Raw genomic sequence first — 20,418 nt, 5'->3', positions numbered from 1 at the left:
AAGACCTCTAAAAATGTGAAAGGCCAAAACAAACCCTCAGGAAAAAATAATCTATAAGGAAACAGAAGTAAGGCAGGGACCAAAAGAAAACTTCAAAAAATGAAATTAATTCTCCAGGGACATAAGGGTAGGATACTACTGGTGAACAAGATCTTGGAATTTACAAACAGAAAAGGCAAAACAATAACTTCAATAAATGGACAGTAAAACCAAGGAAATCTTTCAAAAACCACGAGTGCATGTGTGTGGAGTGTGTACATGTGACAAAAAAGCTAGAAAATAAGAGAAAAAATAAGGGTTAAATCCAGAAGAACCAAAACCCAAAGCATAGAGATATACATGAGAATGAGAAACAAGTTATATAAAGAAAACACACACACACACACACACACACACACACACTTCCAGGATCAAAAAACAGAGTTTCTATACTTAGACCAAGGAAGCCCAGCTTAATAACTTAAAAGCCCCCGCCCAAACACCAAAACTACACCAAGGTGCATCATTATAAAAATTACAGAACTCTCCCAATGAAGATACTAAAAGCTTCAAGAAAAACACTATGTCATGTAAAAAAAAAAAGGGGAGGGGAACTGGAATATCAGTGGGCTTTTCAACAACAGGATTGAAAGCAAGGCCTTCAAACTTCTCAAGGGAAAAAATATGTAATTGGAAAATCTATACTTAATGTTTCAAGTGAAAAAAAATCAATGAAATAAGAACAAAAAAAGATAAAAGCAAAAGCTGGTTCTTTGAATGGGTAAATAACTATAATAATTTGAATAAAGAAACTAAAACCTTCACACAAAGAAAACCCCAGGCCCAAATGGCTTCACCAGGGAAGTCTACTTAAAAAATACTACTGGGGTCAAAAAGAATGAAATCATGCCATTTGCAACTACATGGATGGAACTAGAGGGGTATTATGCTAAGTGAAATTAGTCAGAGAAAGACAAAAATCATATGACTTCACTCATATGAAGACTTTAAAACACAGAACAGATGAACATAAGGGAAGGGAAGCAAAAAGAATATACAAACAGGGAGGGGGACAAAACAGAAGAGACTCTTAAATATGGAGAACAAACAGAGGGTTACTGGAAGGGTTGTGGGGGGGGGGATGGGCTAAATGGGTAAAAGGCATTAAGGAATCTACTCCTGAAACCATTGTTGCACTATATGCTAACTGACTTGGATGTAAATTAAAAAAATTTAAAAATAAATTAAAAAAATATTACTGGCGCACCAGGGTTGGCTCAGTCAGTTAAGCGTCTGACTCTTGATTTCTGCTCTGGTCGTGATATCACAGTTCGTGGGATGGAGCTGCACCTTGGGGTTTATACTGACACCACGGAGCCTGCTTGGGATTCTCTTTTTCTCTCTTTCTCTCTGCTCCAAACCCAGGTGCACTCTTTCTCTCAAAATAAATAAACATTAAAAAAACCCTACACCAACTTGTTCAGAAAACTGGGATATAGGCTAGTTTTCAACTCATTCTCTGAGGCTAACATTACTGATCCCAAACTAGACAAAGCCCTTACAAGAAAACTACAGAACAATATCCCTCATGTATGCAAATGTTCTTAACAAAATTTTAGTATCTAAATCAAACAATATATAATAATAATAATAAAAGTGACCAAGTGGGTTTATTCCAGGAACGCAAAGCTAATTTAACATTTGAAAATCAATACACTCATGGGGTACCTGGCTGGCTCAGTAGGTAGAGCATGCAACTCTTGATCTTGGGGTCCTGAGTTTGAGCCCCAAGATGGGCATAGGGATTACTTAAAAAAAAGGAAAGAAAGAAAGAAAATCAATACATTCATTATATTAAGCCTAAAAAATAAATAAATAAAAGCCATAGGATTATCTCAAGAGATGCAGAAAAAGCATTTGACAAAATCCAACATCTATTCCTGATTAAAAAAAACAAAACCTCAGCAGAAGAGGAATATGAAAGAACTTCCTCACCTGATAAAGAGCATTAGGAAAGTCCTAAAGCTAGCATCATATTTAATGGTGACAATATGGATGTTTTCTAAGACCAGGAACAAGATAAGTGTATCTGCCTTTGCTACTTTTATTCAATAGTGTACTAGAGATTCTAAGACCATGTAGTAGGCAAAAAAGAAATAAAGGAATTCAGATTGGGGAAAAAAGTAATAAATAAATCTTTATTCCCAGACAACACTGTAGAAAATCTGATAAAATATACAAAGAGCTGCTTGGCTATATTAAGTGAGCTTAGCAAGGATACAGGATAGAATGTCAATATACAAAAATCAACCATATTTCCACATATTAGCAACAAGCAACCAGAGATTGATTAGAAAATACCATTTACAAAGCATCAAAAAAATATGGAATAAGGGGTGCTTGGGTGACTCAGTCGGTTAAGCATCCGACTCTTGATCTCAGCTCAGGTCTTGATCTCAGGGTCGTGACTTCAAGCCCCACATTGGGCTCCACGCTGGGCGTGAAGCCTACTTAAAAAAAGAAAAAGAAATAATTTGAGATAAATCTGGCAACAGATGTGCAAGGCTGCTACCTTGAAAACTACTAAACGTTGCTTAAATAATTAAAGAAAGATCTAAATAAATGGGAAGATGCAGTGTTCATGGATCAGAAGAACCAATAACGTTAAGTGATATTTTGGCGTGCCTGGGTGGCTCAGTTGGTTAAGCGTCCAACTCTTGGATCTTGGCTCAGTTCATGATCTTGTGGTTTCGTGGGTTTGAGCCCCGTGTCGGGCTCTGTGCTGACAGCATGGAGCCTGCTTGGGATTCTCTGTCTCGCCCCTCCACCACTCATGCTTCTTCTCTCTCTCTCTCTCAAAATAAACAAACTTAAAAAAAAAAAAATTCTCCCCAACTTGATTTACAGATTCAACTTGATTTACAGATTCAACTTGATTTACAGATTCAACGCGACCCAATCAAATCACAGATTTTTTTTTGTGGAAATCAACAAGCAGATTCTAAAATTCATATGGAACTGTAAAGGACCTAGAAGAGCCAAAACAAATTTGAAAAGAACAAAGTTGAAACACTTAATACTTCCTCTCCAAGGTGCATCATGAAGCTGCGCTACTTTGACATAAAATATAGATAAACATCAACAGAAGGGAACAGAGCCCAGAAATAGAGCCATACATGTATGGTCAACTAATATTTGACAACAGTGAAAAATCAATTAACAGCATTGTATGGTGACAGATGGTAGCTACACTTACGGCGAGCACAGCACAATGTACAGAGAAGCTGAATGCTGTATACCTGAAACCAAGATAACACGGTCAACTATATTAAAAAAAAAAACAATTAAAAAGAAGAAAGAGGGGCGCCTGGGTGGCTCAGTCGGTTGGGCATCCGACTTCAGCTCAGGTCATGATCTCGCAGTCCGTGAGTTCGAGCCCTGCATCAGGCTCTATGCTGACGGCTCAGAGCCTGGAGCCTGCTTCGGATTCTGTGTCTCCCTCTCTCTCTGCCCCTCCCCTGCTCATGCTCTGTCTCTCTCTGTCTCAAAAAAAAAAAAAAAAAAAAAGTAAAAAGAAGAAAGAAAAAAACAAGGCAATTCAGTGGAAAAAAGTCTTTTCAACAAAAGGTGTTGGATCAAATACATTACTAAATTAAAAAAACAAAACAAAAACCAAACTCTGATCCATACCTCACATGTACAAAAATTAACTCAAAATGGGACACAGACCTAAATGTAAGAACTAAAACTGTAAAACCTCTAGGAAAAAAAATAGGACAAAATCTTCATGACCTTGGGTGGGCACAAAATTTTTAGGTATGACATCAAAACATAAGATCCATAAAAGAAAAATACTGACAAACTGGACTTTATTAAAATTAAAAACTGGTCCTAGGGAGCTACTATTAAGAGAATAAGACAAGCCACAGACTGGACAACAATATTTGCAAATCACGTGTGTCCGACAAAGGACTGGTATCTAGGATACATAAAGAACTATCAAGGGGTGTTTGGGTGGCTCAGTCAGTTATGTGGCCAGACTCTTGGTCTTGGCTCAGGTCATGATCTCACGGTTCATGAGATTGAGGCCCAGGTCTGACTCTGTGCAATCCAAGCTTGCTTGGGATTCTCTCTCTCCCTCTATGCTCCTCTCCCTATTGCACGTGCACATGCATTCTCTCTCTCTCTCAAAATAAATAAACTTGAAAATAAAATAAAAAAATATAAAGAACTATTAAAACTCAGTAACTGAAACAATCCAATTAAAAAATAAAAAAGCACAACATCTAAACAGACAATTCATTTATATATGGATGGCAAATAAGGACATGAAAAGATGCTCAACATCACTGGTCGTTAGGAAAATGCAAATTAAAACCACGAGACACTCTTATACATCTATCAGAATGCCTAAAATAGAAAAATAAAAAACCCTCTATGGTCTAGGCAGCAAATGGAACTCTCAAACACTGCAGATGGGAAGGTAAAATACTATAAAAGCATTTCAAAAAAGCAGTTTGCTAAAATGTTAAATATACACCACCAACTACCCACAGCATTTCTATTTGCCTAAGATAAACGAAAAGATACACCCACATAAAAACACATATATCACATGTACACACACACACACATACACACAGGAATGGTCAAAACAGCTCAAAATTGGAAACAACCCAAATATCAACAGGTGAATGAATAAACAAATTATGGCATATCCATATAGTGATTCCATCTTGCTGCTCAGCTTAATAAAAAGTAATGAATTGATATATACAACAGCAGTAAGTCTCAAAATAATTACACTGCATGAAAATCCAGACAAGAGCACATGCTGTATGACTCCCATTTATATAAAATTTTAGAAAATGCAAACTATTTTTGCATTTCCTTCATTTTTACTTAAAGTTCTATTTCTATTCCAAGATCGCACATTACATTTAGTTTTCACGTCCCCTTAAGCTCCTTTTGGCTGTGACAATTTCTCAGGTTTTTCATGACCTTGACAGTTTTGAGGAGTACTGGTAGGTATTTTGTTGAATGATCCTCCACTGGGATTTGTCTCCTAATTTTCTAATGACCAGACTGGGGTTGTTTTTTGAAAAAAGATCAGAGGTACTGTGCAGTAACCTTTGTATCCAATTATACAAAGAAACATGTTATTAACCTGAGTCATCACTCTTGGTATTGACCTTGACCACCTCTACCTGAAGCAGTATTTTTTCAGGTTTCCCAGGTTACAAAATTACTCCTAACCTCTTTCCATACTGTACTTTTCAGAAGTACAGTGGCTTTGTGAAGCCCACACTTCCAAAGTAGGGAGTTACGCTCCCTCTTGACAATGGCGCATCCACAAAAATAATTTGTAATTCTTCCACATAGATTCCCTCTCCTTTTCTAAAATAAGTATTTCCTCTTTCAGGGTTGGAGGTTTTTCTCTCAGGTTGTATATCTCTAGTTGAAATACCACCTAACTGATGCTCTCAGGGTAGAAATCCAGATTACGTGATTTCCACCTGCCTCTTAACGGTGATGATACGTTTGAAGTCCTGGTGTAGGTGTGGTCTGGTTCTCCATTGTTGTCTTACTATTTTCCCTTTTAGTAAGCAATCTGCAAGGAGATACTTAAAGACCATGCAAATATTCTGTTCAGCAAAATTTCACTATAGATTGAATACTCAGTGAGGATTTTTGCCCAATCCTATGACTTTCCAGGCTCAGAATTTCTTCATAGTTTCAGCTGGCATTCTTCTATAGGGAAGACCCCTCTCTTTTTTCTTTTTTTTAAATTTTTTTTAATGTTTATTTATTTTTGATTCAGAGAGAGACAGAGCATGAGCAGGGGAGGGGCAGAGAGAGAGGGAGACACAGAATCTGAAACAGGCTCCAGGCTCTGAGCTGGCAGCACAGAGCCCGACGCGGGGCTCGAACTCACGGACCATGAGATCATGACCTGAGCTGAAGTTGGACGCTCAACCGACAGAGCCACCCAGGTGCCCCTCTTTTTTCTTATTAAGGGCATCAACTCATGGATTACTACTATTATAATTTATAATTCATGATAGTCCTTAATTATCTGCAAGCTCAAACTGTCCCAGATTTAGCCGATGGGAGCCCCATCAAGCTGACTCCTGTCATTCTGACAAGCCCCTATCATTGTTTCAGCAATTCCTTTCTGGAATAGCAAGATATTCAAGCATATACTAATTTTCCTGTCCCAAGCCTAGAATCAACCATTTCTCCAAAGAGCCTTGGTTTCTTTTGGTGGAGAGTATTAGAAATAAAGATGTACGTACTCCACATGGTCATTGCTATTGAGACCTCTGTCTCTGGGCCCTTCGGTAGGCAGAGATGGAATATATATGTGTAGATATACGTATATATATGCATGTGACATGTCGCATGAATACACACATGTACCTTAGAATATCATGAATTCATATTTATAAGTCCAATTCCAACCCATCCCACAAGACTTTTTATTTTCCCATATCTGTATTTGTATCTCTCTTCTGCCACAGTAAAAACCTTGGCTCCCGCCCAAATTACATGTACCTATTTGCTCAATTCTTTCATACATTTAGTTTCAGGAGCACTACTGCTAAAAACAAACAAACAAACAAACTTATGAGTCCAGAATTTCTTTGTAGTTCTATCTCCCTCAACTGAAGGACAGAGTATTAAGAGTTACTTGGGGGGCACTTGGGTGGCTTGGTTGGTTGGGCGTCTGACTTCAGCTCAGGTCGTGATCTCATGATCTCTGAGTTTGAGTCCCGTGTTGGGCTCTGTGCTGACAGCTCGGAGCCTGGAGTCTGTTTCAGATTCTGTGTCTCCCTCTCGTTCTGCCTCCCCGCGACCCCCTGCCCCCGCCAACACTCTGTCTCTCTCAAAGATAAACACTAAAAAAAAAAAAAGTTACTTGGATTATTTTCTCCTTCCTTCAATGTGACTGTTAATGATTTAAAGTAAGTTGACTTTGGTTTTTAGTCTTCCCTGCCATTCTTATTGAATTAATTTCATTTCTGGAGACTATCTAAAAAAATGGCTTTGCTTCCAAAGATAAAGAACTATATAAAAAGTTGTAACTTGGAAACATGTTGCTCCTTCCCTGCTTCACCATCCAACTTTGTAGGCAGGTAACCAACTTTACTGCTTTCTGGTTCATCCTTCTTGTGTGTTTTGAAAAGGTAAATAGGTATATTTTCTTATTCCTTCTTTCTTATAGAAAAGGCCACATGCTAAATTTCTCTGTCCTTTGCTTTTATTAACTTAGAAATATATCCTGGAAATCATTCCATTTCACAGTGCACAGACATCTTCTTCATTCTTTTTTCAACTGCACAGTACTCCACTGTGTGCATGTTTATTCAATCTTCTTTGGACAGTTTTCAATGCTTTACAATTACAAATACTGCTGCAATGAATGAACTTATGCATGTGTGAACCTATGTATATATTTAAAACTGAGGATCACCTTCAGAATATATTCTTTGGGTAGAGGAGTGAATGTATATGTAATTTAGTTAGGTATTACCCGATTTCTTCCCACAGAAATTTTACCATTTTGCATTTGCATCAGCAACAGTGAGAGTGTGTGTTTCCCTACAGTCTCAGCATGTGATTTCTTTTTGCCAATATAACAGATGAAAATGGTATGTCTGTGTAGTCTTTCTTTTTTTTAAACTTTCTACTTGGAAAGAACTTCAAACTTCTAGGAAAGTTGGAAAAATCGTACAGTGAAATCCTGTGTACTCTATTCAGATTTGCCAACGACTAACATTTTGCCTCATTGGTTTCATTCTTCTCTCTAGATATACTGACTTTTACTAAAACATTTAAGAGTAAGTTGCATAGATCACATCTTTTTGTCCTCCCCAAATTCAGTATGCATTTCCTAAGAATAAAATTGTTCTCTCGTAACTACAGCATAGTTATCAGCTTCAGGAAATTTAACATTAATGTGATATTCTCCCCCAATTTACCATCCACAGTCCAGTGAACCCAATAATGTCCTTTATATAGCATTTCTTCCTTTCAGTCTCCAGGATCACATATCGTATTTGTTTGCTTAGTTTCTTCAATCTGGAAGATTACTTTTAAATAATGCAGGCTCCCTCCCCACCTTTAAAAATTTTTTTTAATGTTTATTTACTTTTTGAGAGAGACAGACAGAGTGTGAGCAGGGGAGGGGCAGAGAGAGAGAGAGGGAGACAGAATCCGAAGCAGGATCCGGGAGCACAGAGCCCGATGCAGGGCTCGAACTCACAAGCTGTGAGATCATGACCTGAGCTGAAGTCAGATGCTTAACTGACTGAGCCACCCAGGCGCCCTGCCTCCCCACCTTTTTAATGGACTGTTTCTCATTTGAGGCTCCTGTTTCCTCATTAGATCAGGTTATGTATCCCCGTAATACTACATAAGTGATATAACCTTCTCAGAATATTACATCTAGAGGCAAAAGATGCCTATCTGTTCCTCATCGCTGATGCTAATTTTAATCATTCTTCAAGGTGTTGAAATTTTACACAGTACTTATCATATTTCTCCTTGCAACTAGCAAGCAATCTTGTAGACATATTTTAAAGTATGTGAATATTGTTTCTCATTGAAATCTCACCCCACCCAATCCCATCCCTAAATTTAACGTCCAATAGCTCTTGCCAAACCAAACATTACTGTGATGGCTGAAAAATGATTTTGTAATTCTAGTACTCTTTTACCAGTCAGCATAAAATTCTTCCATCTTCTCCTTAGGTTTACCTACCTACCTACCTACCTACCTACCTACCTACCTACCTACCTTTATTATCAGTATCAACTCATACTTCTTTTCTTCCCCAATGGTTTATAATTCACTACTGTCCTATTTTATTTGGGAGCTCAAATTATCCCATACTCAGCTACATGGATTTTTAAAAAATTTTTCTTTTATTTATTTTGCGGGGGGGGGGGCTGGGTAGGGGCAGAGAGAGAATCCCAAACAGGCTCCGTGCTGTTGTTGTGGAGCCTGATATTGGGGCTCAATCCCATGAACTGCGAGAACATGACCTGAGCAAAAATCAAGAGTTGGACACCCAACTGACTGAGCCACCCAGGTGCCCATCAAACTACACACATTCTTTTGAACTTGCTCCTGCATCATTTTCACATGATACAATCATTTTTTGAGTATTGACTTTCTGGCATATCAAGATATTCCAGGATCATTTTGTACCTACATTATTCCAGCCCTGAAATCAACCATTTCTCCAAGGAGCTCTCATTCTTTTCAGTGGGGAATGGTATTAACCACCAAGATGTGCTCAGCTGTTTTACACAGAGCCATTTCTGTATCTTCTTTTCTGCATCTGTGTGATTCGTGTTCTTTTGTCCTTTTATCTTTAGGGTTTTTCATCTTTTAAATATTTTTTTCAAAGTTCTTTGTATTTAGGAATTTACCCTTTGTAACATATGGCAAAATTTTATTTTGCTTATAAAGTGGTCATGAAATTAATTTTGTAAACACAGTAATATTTATCACTACTTTTATTGCAACTTGATTTTGACTCTTAGAAAATTGTTTCTTAGAACCAGTGTATAGAAAAGTTTACCCATATCTTAACATATTTTTTAGTACTTATTTTTGAGAGCGTGCGTGTGTGCAAGTGGGGGAAAGGCAGAGAGAGAGAGGATGAGAGAGAGAATCTAAAGCAGCCTCCACACAGGCAGACCAGAGCCTGACATGGGGCTTGATCCCACAACTGTGGGATCACGACCTGAGCCAAAATCAAGAGTCAGATGCTTAACTGACTGAGACACCAGTTGACCCACCCCACTTTTTTTCTGGCTTACTTTTTTTGTTCTTTTTCCTTTCTGAGCTGGGAATTATTTATTTTCACTCTTTTGTTTTTACTGTGACAAAGTAACCAGATTACGGGCACCTGGGGGGAGCTCAGTCGGTTAGGTGTCCAATTCTTCATTTTGGCTCAGGTGATGATCTCATGGTTCTGGAGTTTGAGCCCCAAGTCAGGCTCTGTGCTGATAGCGCAGAGCCTGCATGGAATTCTCTCTCTTTGTCCTTCCCCTGCATGTACACACATGTGCACTCTCCCTCTCTCTCAAAAAACAATAACAATAATAATAAAAACAAATAAACAAAGTAACCCAATAAGGCCTAAGATTTGCTCTGGCTAAGCCATCTCAGTAAATCAAGATTTAGTAACCAAGTTTCTATGCTCACCTCTGTGTAAAAAGGCAGGCTTATGTAAACTATCAGTGCTCACCCACTCAGCACACATTGCCTGACCCAGCTTTAATACTTCCCTTTGCTCCAGTAAGAAAACCAACCAGCAAAATGCCCAGTGTAACTTCCTTGTTCCTGCTTCCACTTTGGTCTATAAAAATCTCTTGCTTTGTAAAGCAATTTGGAGCTCCTTTCTATCTGCTAGATTGGATGCTGGCCAATTTATCAACTGCTAAATAAAGTCTGTAAGATTTTTAAAAAATTACTCAGTCGAATTTTGTTCTTTAATACGATAGAGTTAGGACTATGAATTTTCCTCTGCTCACTGCCTTACATGTATTTCATAGATTTGTATATGCAGGATTTTCATTATCATAATTTTTTAGAAACTCTGTAACTTGTTTACAATACTCCTTGTACCCAAGAGGTTTTTTCCTTGACTGAGGAATAATTTTGAATGTGTATCAAGGCGCAGAATTTTTCTGTCACTCTAGAAAGCACCCTCATGTCCTTTCCCAGTCAATCCTTCTCCTCCCCCATTAAAGTTCTATTACTACTGGTTAATTTTGCATATGCTTATTTAAAAAAAAATTTTTTTAATGGTTATTTATTTTGGGAGACAGACAGTGCGAACGCGGGAGGGGCAAAGAGCGAGGGAGACACAGAATCTGAAGCAGGCTCCAGGCTCTGAGCTGTTAGCACAGAGCCCGACACGGGGCTCGAACTCACGAACTCTAAGATCATGACCTGATCTGAAGTTGGGACACTTAACCGACTGAGCCACCCAGGTGTCCCTGCATATATTTATTTAAATAGAATATAACACCACGGACATTTTTATAACTAATTTAGCTCGCTCAACATAGTATTTTTTTCAGCATATTTGAGATTTATCCATATTATTACACATATGATTGGTTCATTGCTTTTTACTAATACTGCACTTTAACAATATTTGTTTATGCATTCTCCATCTAGATTTGACTACTTTGAATAAAGTCGCTATGAATATTCTCGTACAAGGCTTTCTAACATACAACAGAAGGCTTCTAAATTTCGAAGTGGAAATGTCCTTTTGCTTTTTGTTTTTTTATACGGGACCTACTAATGTTTTCCTAAAGTATAAACTATTTTTATGAATATTTTGTGGTTGAGAGAATGTACAGTATTCTGGTTTTAGGATGCAGATATACCAGAAAATCTGCCTCATTAAGTTTTGATCTTTTATAGTCCTACTTTCTGTCTACTGTACGTACACTATCCTGTGTTCAGTGTCAATCTCCAACTTCAAGTGCTTTTTATGATTTGCATTTCTCATAATTTTTGCTTTATAAAGATTGTTGCTGTATTTGGTATAGAACTATTATATCTTTGTTATGAATTATGGGTTTTAGCATTACAAGCTATCTTCCTTTGTCATTTAATGCTTTTTGGTTTGACTTCTAGTGTAGTATCAGCACTGCCGATCCTGCTTTCATATTACTTCTATTTGCTTGGTTTATCTTTGTCCATCTTTTTATTTTTTGCTGTTTTAAACATCTCATGTTATAAAGTTAGATTTTGATTTTATTCTCATATAACTGACATAGATTAGTTTGTTGGAGTTTGATTTTTGAGCTAATCTGAAAATCTTTTTATTGGTGAGGGAATCCTTACTGATATGACTGGTATGTTTGATTTCAATTCTGTCATATTATTTTGTTATAATTACTACGTGCATTATGGAACATTCATCACATGATTTTTCATGATGGTTTTCTTTAGCCTTTTAAATTAAATTTGCAGTGTTTTGAAAGGTTTATATATATATTTTTTTCTAATGCTTACCTTTGAATATTTTGTATTTCTTTAAAGACTTTTTTTAAATGTATGTTTATTTTTGAGAGAGAGAGACAGAGACAGAGCCTGAGTGGGGAAGAGGGGGAGACAGAATCTGAAGCAGGTTCCAGGCTCTAAGCTGTCAGCACAGAGCCTGAGGCAGGGCTCAAACTCACAAACCAGGAGATCATGACCTGAGCTGAAGTTGGATGCTTAACCTACTGAGCCACCCAGGCGCCCCTCCCTCTATTATATTTCCATGTATCTTTTTTCTTACCTAACTTTTTTCAGCTTCAAATGGTATCATTTTAATCCCTTGTGATAGTTAACCTACAGTCAATAGTGTTACTCTAGTTTTTCCCTCCTAGTTTTTTTAGCTCCCTTCTTTCCACTGTCAGATCCTGTAACATTTATGTACACCATTCTGCTACCTACACCCCTACTCCTGATTTTAACCTTAGTTCAAAAAGACATGTAAAATACTGTCAAACTTTTTGCAGAAAATTTCCCAAATATCTCTTTTAGATGCAGCTCATCCTTTAAGTTTCCTTGGGAAGGGCTCCTGAGAACAGTATTCTCTAAATTCTTGTCCGTGTTTGAAATGTTTTCTACAGTCTTGACATTCAAAAGACAGTTGACTGGATATAAAATCTTTGGTTACAATTTTCTTTCCTTATGCTACCACATTATTGTCTTGCTTTGTAGGTGATACCAGTCGAATTCTCTAGACCTTGTAAGGCACTTCATCTTTTACCTGTAAGCTTGGAGAATTTTTGTTTCCTTAAAGTCATACAGCTTTACTAAAACATAGCCTGCAGTTCACCTTCTGGTATGAACTTCTGATGTATAGACCTAGATCTCTATAGCCAGAAAGTTTTCTTGATTATGGTTTTATTAAAAGATTTTATTAAAAAAATTCCCCCCCTAATGTTTATTTTTGAGAGCACACTTGCACACACACACGTGCAAGTGGGGGAGGAGAGAGAGAGGGAGTCACAGAATCTGAAGCAGGCTCCAGGCTCTGAGCTGTCAGGACAGAGCCCGATGCAGGGCTTGAACCCATGAACTGTGAGATCACAACCTGAGCCAAAGTCAGATGCTTACCCAATGGAGCCACCCAGGCGCCTCTAAAAGATTTTTCTTTTTCTAAAAAATATTTATTTTTGAGGGAGAGAGAGCTCAGGCAGGGAGGAGCAGAGAGAGACAGCGGGAGATCAAGGATCTGAAGCAGGCTCTGTGATGACAGCAGAGAGGCTGATATGAGGTTCAAACTCATGAACGGTAATGAGATCATGACCTGAACTGAAGTTGGGCGCTTAACCGACTGAGCCACCCAGGTGCCCCCCCAAATTTTTACTTTTTAAAGTAATCTTTATACCCAACATGGGGCTTGAACTCACAACTCCGAAATCAAGAGCCACATGTTCTACCAACTGAGCCAGTCCAGGTGCCCCTATTCTTTTTCCTTATTGAGGGACACTAAATACATGTTACTTTTTGGACCCCTCTTCCATTTAAAGTATCAGTTAGAAAAGAACTTCATTTTCATTCTCTTGACCATTTTCCTGCTTTGCTTCCATCTCTTTTATTATGTTTGCCTTTGAATCTATTGTTTGGGGAAAACTTTATAATTCAGTCTTCATCTGACAGGATTTCTTCTTCTTTTCTCTAAGTGTAATCTACTCTGATTTTATTTCTCCCTGTTTTTTTTTTTTTAATTTTTATTTTCCTTTCTTAGTTTTAGATTTCTGAATCATGGTTTTCTTTTCCTTGTATCTCTAACCAATGGTTTGACGGCGTTTTATTTCATTTTGAGTGTTGTGTCAATTTTTTTCTGCGTTTTTCTGGGTGGGGGAGAGGAAGATTTTCATTAGTTGAGATGTTCTGATTCACATTATTTTTTCCAATAGTTCTGTCTGCATGTATTCCACTCTTTCCTATTTCTATTTATTTCATGGTCAAGGGTTCCTGGTTCCAGAACACTCCTACGTTTACTTTCTCTTTCTTTTTCTGTAAGAGTTGTTAGTTTCTCCTTTTCCTTCTTTCTCTTCACTGCCATGTCTCCACCTCTTCCCTACGAGGCACTGGTTACTTTCAAGCTCTTCTCCATGGCTGAAGCTGCAAACTACCAAATTTCAAACCTGTGTTCAGTATTTTGGAACTTAGTGTTGGAGTCTTCTCTTTTGGAAGCGATACTCTGTGCTTCATCTAAGTGTTCCATGGCCTAAAACCCTATCACTGAACCCATTAAAACCATTAAGCCTTCTCTCTCTCATTCTTCACATCCCGCAGGACTTGGCAGAAGGAGCTCCTGGAATCTGATTATTTCCCTTAGAGGTAATCTGAAGGTTGTGATAATCTGCTTATTATTTTTTTTTTTTAACGTTTATTTATTTTTGAGACAGAGAGAGACAGAGCATGAACGGGGGAGGGTCAGAGAGAGGGAGACACAGAATCTGAAACAGGCTCCAGGCTCTGAGCTGTCAGCACAGAGCCCGACGCAGGGCTCGAACTCACGGACCGCGAGATCATGACCTGAGCTGAAGTCGGCCGCTTAACCGACTGAGCCACCCAGGCGCCCCTGATAACCTGCTTATTAATAATGCTAAAGGCATGGGTGGTGTCTGATTGACATGTACTCTTTGTTGGCTTTATATAGATTTATAGAAAGGTGGGTGGGGAAATTGGATCAGGCTGCTGCCACTGTTCTCCAAAACTGAAGTTTACACATACATATTTACTCCTTTTTAGAAATACTGGTTTTGCCATTTTTTGAAACACGTTGTCCTCATCAGATTCACTTTTTGTATCACCTAACAGTTTTACAGAGTAAGTCTTCTCCATATTTATCAAATCTGATTCAGAAGCACATTTTGCTGTATGGGAGTTTATTTTAAATTCCATAGAAATCCCTTACTGGACTGTTTTTACTAGTGATTTGTAAAGGTCTATTATGATTAATACAATACATACAAGATGCTTGGTATGTGGCAGGCACATTCTAAGCACTTGATGTGTAGTAATGCATTTAATCCTCATAAATGTTATTACTCCCATTTTACAGATGAGGAAGCAGAGGCTCTAACAGGCTAAGCAACTTGCCCAAGGTCATACTGCTAAAATGAACACTAGCCACATGAATCAAGAAAATAATCTTAAATCTCTTAAACCTATGTTAAATTTTAACCTGCTTTTTCTTCCCTTTAATTATTGTTTGTCAGCTAACTTCTGTAAGCACAGATAACAAGGATCAAATAAAACTATTTCCAGTAGTGTGCCATTTTTTTTTTTTTTTTTTTTTTAGCACTTTGCTCTTCAAAATGAAACTGAAAAATCATGTTCATTTGTTTACTATCTATTTGAGACCTTGAGTGTAAGGTGATGGGAAACTGCAGGTGGGAGAATATGTTACTTGGTATTCGGGCAAATGTGAAAACTCCTCACTCACCACAGAGAAAGTCAAAATATCTAGGATTCATACACTGGGTGATATAAGCCTAATCAGAATCATGGAGACACATTCTAGGTGAAAAAGCTAAAGAATTAAAAGGACTTGTTTCATGAGAGCTATATTGGGAAGAGAAAGAGACTGTTATAAAGGACCCTGTTTTGGGGGCACTTTTACCATGGTTTCACATTAGGCGCATATATTATTCTTATAAAAATAAAGGTCAATTTCTATGAAGTGTAAATCACCTTCTTAAAATTCATTAAGCTGGTAAAAATGGAGAGGTTGATGATATTTGGCATTGGCAAATGTATGTGTGAAACAGCCCTGACACACCCTTCATAGGAGGGAAAATTTATGCCACCTTTTTGGAGGACAATTTGACATTATTTCTGACATCTTACAAAAACAGGAGTATGCCTTTTGACCATGTAATTCTGCTTTTTGGAATCTGTCCTTCAGAAATACTCAAAGGACACAAGAATCTGTGTGGAAAAAGGTTTCTTGCAGCAATAATGTAGCAGTGAGAAACTGGAGGCAATCTAACCACCAGTAGGGAGATAAATACTAATAGGTAAAGTACTGAGGAAAAAGCAAATTGCACGTAGGAATGGCATGACTCACTTTTTATTAAAAGAAACAATATATGCTGGTATGTGCACAGATTGATAGATCTATGTTTGTTTGTATATGCATTTAGGAAGATCCTAGAAGAAACAGCTAAACTATTAACAGGGTGAGAATGGGATGGAAGGATTATTAACTTTTCTATGGTTTTCATTTTCCTTTTTTTTTTTTAAAGGGGGGGAGGGGGTGGAAAGAATCTTAAGCAAGCTCCACGTTCAGCATGGAGTCCAAAGTGGGGCTTGATCCCACAACCATGAGATCATGGCCTGAACTGAAATCAAGAGTCGGATGTACAACCAACTGAGCCACCCAGGTGCCCCCATTTTCCTTGTTTAAACAAAAAATGTATAATACTTCTGTAGTGAAAAAAATAAAACAAGGTTTTTGTAGTGGTAAAACATAAGCAGGAGTGACAAATCACAGCAGAATTTCATTTCCCTACTGTAACTGTCACCTGATGAACCTCTCTCCCTATAAAGTTTACAAAGGAATTATAAAACTTTCCTAGGAGAAATTTTACAGAAGATATTTGAGATTCTAAATGCAAGCACAGATAAATATACAACCAGGTAATAGTCTAATTTCAATATGATTAAACTCATCATAAGTTAATCAACTCTCCATTATCCAAACCAATAGGGTACAGCAGCCCACCTAATTTTCTAGGTTTTATAGTCATGAAGTGTAAGTTTCCTAAAACCTTGTGTTTGAAAGTTGTATGTGTAAACTCACAAAGTGAAAACTAAAGGAGTTAAGAGATCTATGATAACTAGACTCAGTAGGAGCTAGAGAGCTCTTTAGCCCTTGCTGGTTTTCCTCATTCTGCCATCAGGTGAAAAGCTGTCTGGCATAGGGGTACAATTCACTGGCCTAAACCGAAATGCATTTATTCTTGCTCAGCTTACTATTAGGAGGGAGATAAATGGTGAGGACTTGGGATTACTGGGCTTCTGTTTTCCACAAGTTCAATGAGAAAGAATAAATTCATGTCAATGATACAATCAAGAGGATACTGAAAGCAATAATATACTGAATCACCTTTTTAGACTGAAAAGTACCCTGGGAATAACAGGAGAAGACAATATTCTACATCCAACAGTGAACAAAAGAAAGCTGTTCTTGGATATGTAAGAAATACAAATTTCTATCTTTTGGGGTTCAAGTTCTGGTTCTACCACTTAAGACTTTGGATGTTAACAATTACTTTGGTCTCAGTTTCCCTCTCTTCTAAATAAGGAAAACATCACTTACCACACAGGAAGGATGTATGATTAAATAAAATAATTCACATGAATGGGCTTTCAGTTCTTCAGAAGAAAGCTATGAATCCTTAAGTATGAACCTGAAAAGCTAATTAAAAATAAGATGACCATGTCAAAATTAAATATGAAATGCAGTAGCCAAGACGGTCTTTAATATCATTACCAGCTATCTATTCTATCACAAATAACAGAATTCATACTAAGGCTGGGACTGTAGTACAAATGCAGTTTGAGCAATCAAATGAGATCATTTATTAATAAGTAAATATGGCAAAAAACAAGTTAAACAGACTATTCAGCATGATGTTGATTTGATACAACCCAAAACACTGATGTAGGGGCGCCTGGGTGGCTCAGTCAGTTAAACGTCCGACTTTGGCTCAGGTCACGACTTCACGTTTTGTGGGTTCGAGCCCTGCATTGGTCTCTGTGCTGACAGCTTGGGGCCTGGAGCCTGCTTCAGATTCTGTGTCTTCCTCACTCTCTCTCTGCCCCTCCCCCATTCATGCTCTCTTTCTTTCAAAAATAAACATTAAAAAAAAAAAACTTAATAAAAACACTGATGTAAGAAGATATTCTCTTGGTGTTTATCTTTTGAAAATATATCTGGAGCAGGTCGTACAAAAGATATATTATCACTGAACACTAATAACCGTTGGGTATTAATAACGATACAATTAAAATATGGTTAAACACATATGTGTACATAAGGGGATTATTTCTTTGGTGTATAAAATAATTTGCAACCAGCTAACTAAAGTTTTGAGGTCTAAAAGTAAAGCAATAGATGACATATCAGCCAATATTTATTGAGCAATATAGACAAATCATTATGCTAAGCAACAGAAATACAAAAATGTTTCAGATTTACTATGCATGTCCTACACACACACTGCCAACTACGGAGAACAAGAAATAGTTGGGAGAACAAGAAATTACTGAAGTCATGAGTACTGCATACAATCTGTTCCATGAGAATAAGAGTAGTAATAGGTAACAGTGGAAAAAAAAAAGAAAAAGGGATTTGGGGAGGATACTTAATACTTTATCATTCACAGCACCTTACAGTTTCTTACACACTGGCTGATTTACAGAAATCTTGGGATTGAGGCAGCGCTGAAGCTCGGCCCACATTCAGGTGAGAAAGATGAAGACTGAAGCGGTTAAGCAACTTAAGATCACAGGTCAGAAGCAGCAGAGTGAGAGCCTGGCCAGTTTGCCAACTTTTCCCAGAAGCTCATTTCTAACTACACTCTAAGTTACCAACACTGAAGTGAGAACTAGGAGGGAGCTCAGAAATATTCAAATGCAGTGTTTCCCTAATCAATCTGAAAAAGTTTCTGGGGCATGCGTTAAAAACAGAGGCCCCGCTGCACACCTACTGAATGCTAACCATTAGGAGAGAGGTTTTGTATTGCTGCAAGGGCCACAAGAGGTGGTTTTAATGATTAGTTAAGCCTGGAAAACACTCTTTTATATATGCGTGTCCAAAAATCAAAATAAATCAAAATAAAAAACCCGGTCCTTCTGTTGTACTAGCTACCATTTAGGTGCTCAATAGCCACATGTGGCTAGCGGCTGCCATACTGCACAGCACATGTATAAAACATTCCAATCACTGCACAAAGTTCTGTAGGACAGTGCTGATTCTAGACCAGCCCTTCAACGGGAGGATGAGCAAACAGAGGCACAGGATCTCGTCTGAGAAGTGCTATGAAGCTAGTCAGTGGCAGAACTGAAACGCTAACCTAGTCTGCTAGTGCCTCTCTTACTGTGTCACTTCATCCCACCTCAAACCATGCTTTATTCAAATGGGAATTACTTTCTTTCCACCCTTTCTTCTCAGTTCCAGCAAAGAAAGAAAAAAAGTCTACATTTGTGTGTGTGTGCATGTCAGGGGGGAAGGTCATGAAGAAATCATGATTAAATCTAAACCAATCTGCAAATTTGTATAAAACTAAGAGTAGTGTCTGACAGTTAAGAATACTCTGGTGTTCGGAGGCATTTCTTAGCTTGCTTTAACCATTTTAACTCCTTCCTCGTCCACTGACCCGTTGTTTTTATCTTTCTCTTGGACTTGAAATCCTGAAACTAATGTTACATTTTAACTGGCTTACCTTAAAATTATAAACGTGAATAGGTTACATCTTATTCAGCAAATGTTTTAAAGATGAAAACTGAGAAATAAGGAGCAACCAAAAAATAGTACTTGTCTAATTTTAGAATGTGGTCACTCAAACCACTGAGCACTCTTGGCTTTCAGTAATCTAGTGGTTTCGTATTTATGACATTAATATGTTGTTTTCACTTGCAACTTACAGCTCTACCTTCTTTTGACTACTATGTTATATTTTCAAACAACTCCAGGGACTAGAAGCAACTGAACTGCAGGAAGGTTTAGACACCAACATGTAACCACCCATTAAAAAAAAAAAAAAAAAATACAACAGTGTCTTCTTTAAAAATAAAACCAGTTGTTCCTGTCTAGTATGTTCAGAATGCAAATGTCTCCTAAGTCAATTTAAGTCATGACAGTTCATGTTTAAAGCAAGCAAGAAAATAACTTGGGACTCCATAGTAATTAAAACTTTAAAGACAGAATTACACAGCTCTGTCAGCTTTTTTCAGCACCTAGTATTCATTTCCATGTTAAATTCTAGTGACTACATGTGGATGAAATAGATGTCAAACTCTATCTGGATTAAACTAAAAATTAAAATTAAAAATTTGAAAGCTAAAAAACATGGCCCAATAGAAAATAGTTATGAACAAATACTTATTCAAGACAGTTTTACGTAATTTATAAGGCACCCAGAAGCCCTGAGATGGGTTCTATATAAATAGAAGCTACTTGTTATTCAGAGAAAGAGTGCAAAAAAAGACAGCTATTTTCTTTCTAAACACTCATTGGTGTTGAGGTAAATAAATGAAAAAACAAACAAACAACAAACAGTCTAAGTAAGCATGGCAGAGCACAGGAAGAGTCTCTAAGTCAGAAGAGGGGGAGAGAGAAAAACGTTGTTTCAATATTTTAAACAGGGCACTGGGAGTTTAAAAAGAAA

General features: G+C 37.5%; 1 protein-coding gene across 11 annotated transcripts in view; it reads right to left on the bottom strand.

Moving 5' to 3' along the window:
- The window catches only part of MBTD1 (mbt domain containing 1), a 71,064-nt gene that overhangs the window by 48,250 nt on the left and 2,396 nt on the right, over nucleotides 1-20,418 (bottom strand). For 2 of the 11 annotated variants that reach the window (XM_047081017.1, XM_047081015.1), the window contains exon 3: nucleotides 17,346-17,444. The exons of 7 other annotated variants lie outside the window; for them this stretch is intronic. The gene's annotated coding sequence lies outside the window, so the exon portion shown is untranslated. Of the gene's footprint in view, nucleotides 1-1,707; nucleotides 1,736-17,345; nucleotides 17,746-20,418 lie in introns of those variants that run through there. 2 more of the 11 variants (XM_047081019.1, XM_047081021.1) reach the window with 2 other exon arrangements.

The sequence above is a fragment of the Lynx rufus genome, unplaced genomic scaffold (genome assembly GCF_022079265.1).
Source record: "Lynx rufus isolate CCGP_SWC_20201006 ecotype Redwood Valley unplaced genomic scaffold, mLynRuf1.p SCAF_18, whole genome shotgun sequence".
Classification (NCBI taxonomy): domain Eukaryota; kingdom Metazoa; phylum Chordata; class Mammalia; order Carnivora; family Felidae; genus Lynx; species Lynx rufus.
Note: the sequence above shows the minus strand (reverse complement) of the source record. Positions and strands in the feature narration are given on the sequence as shown.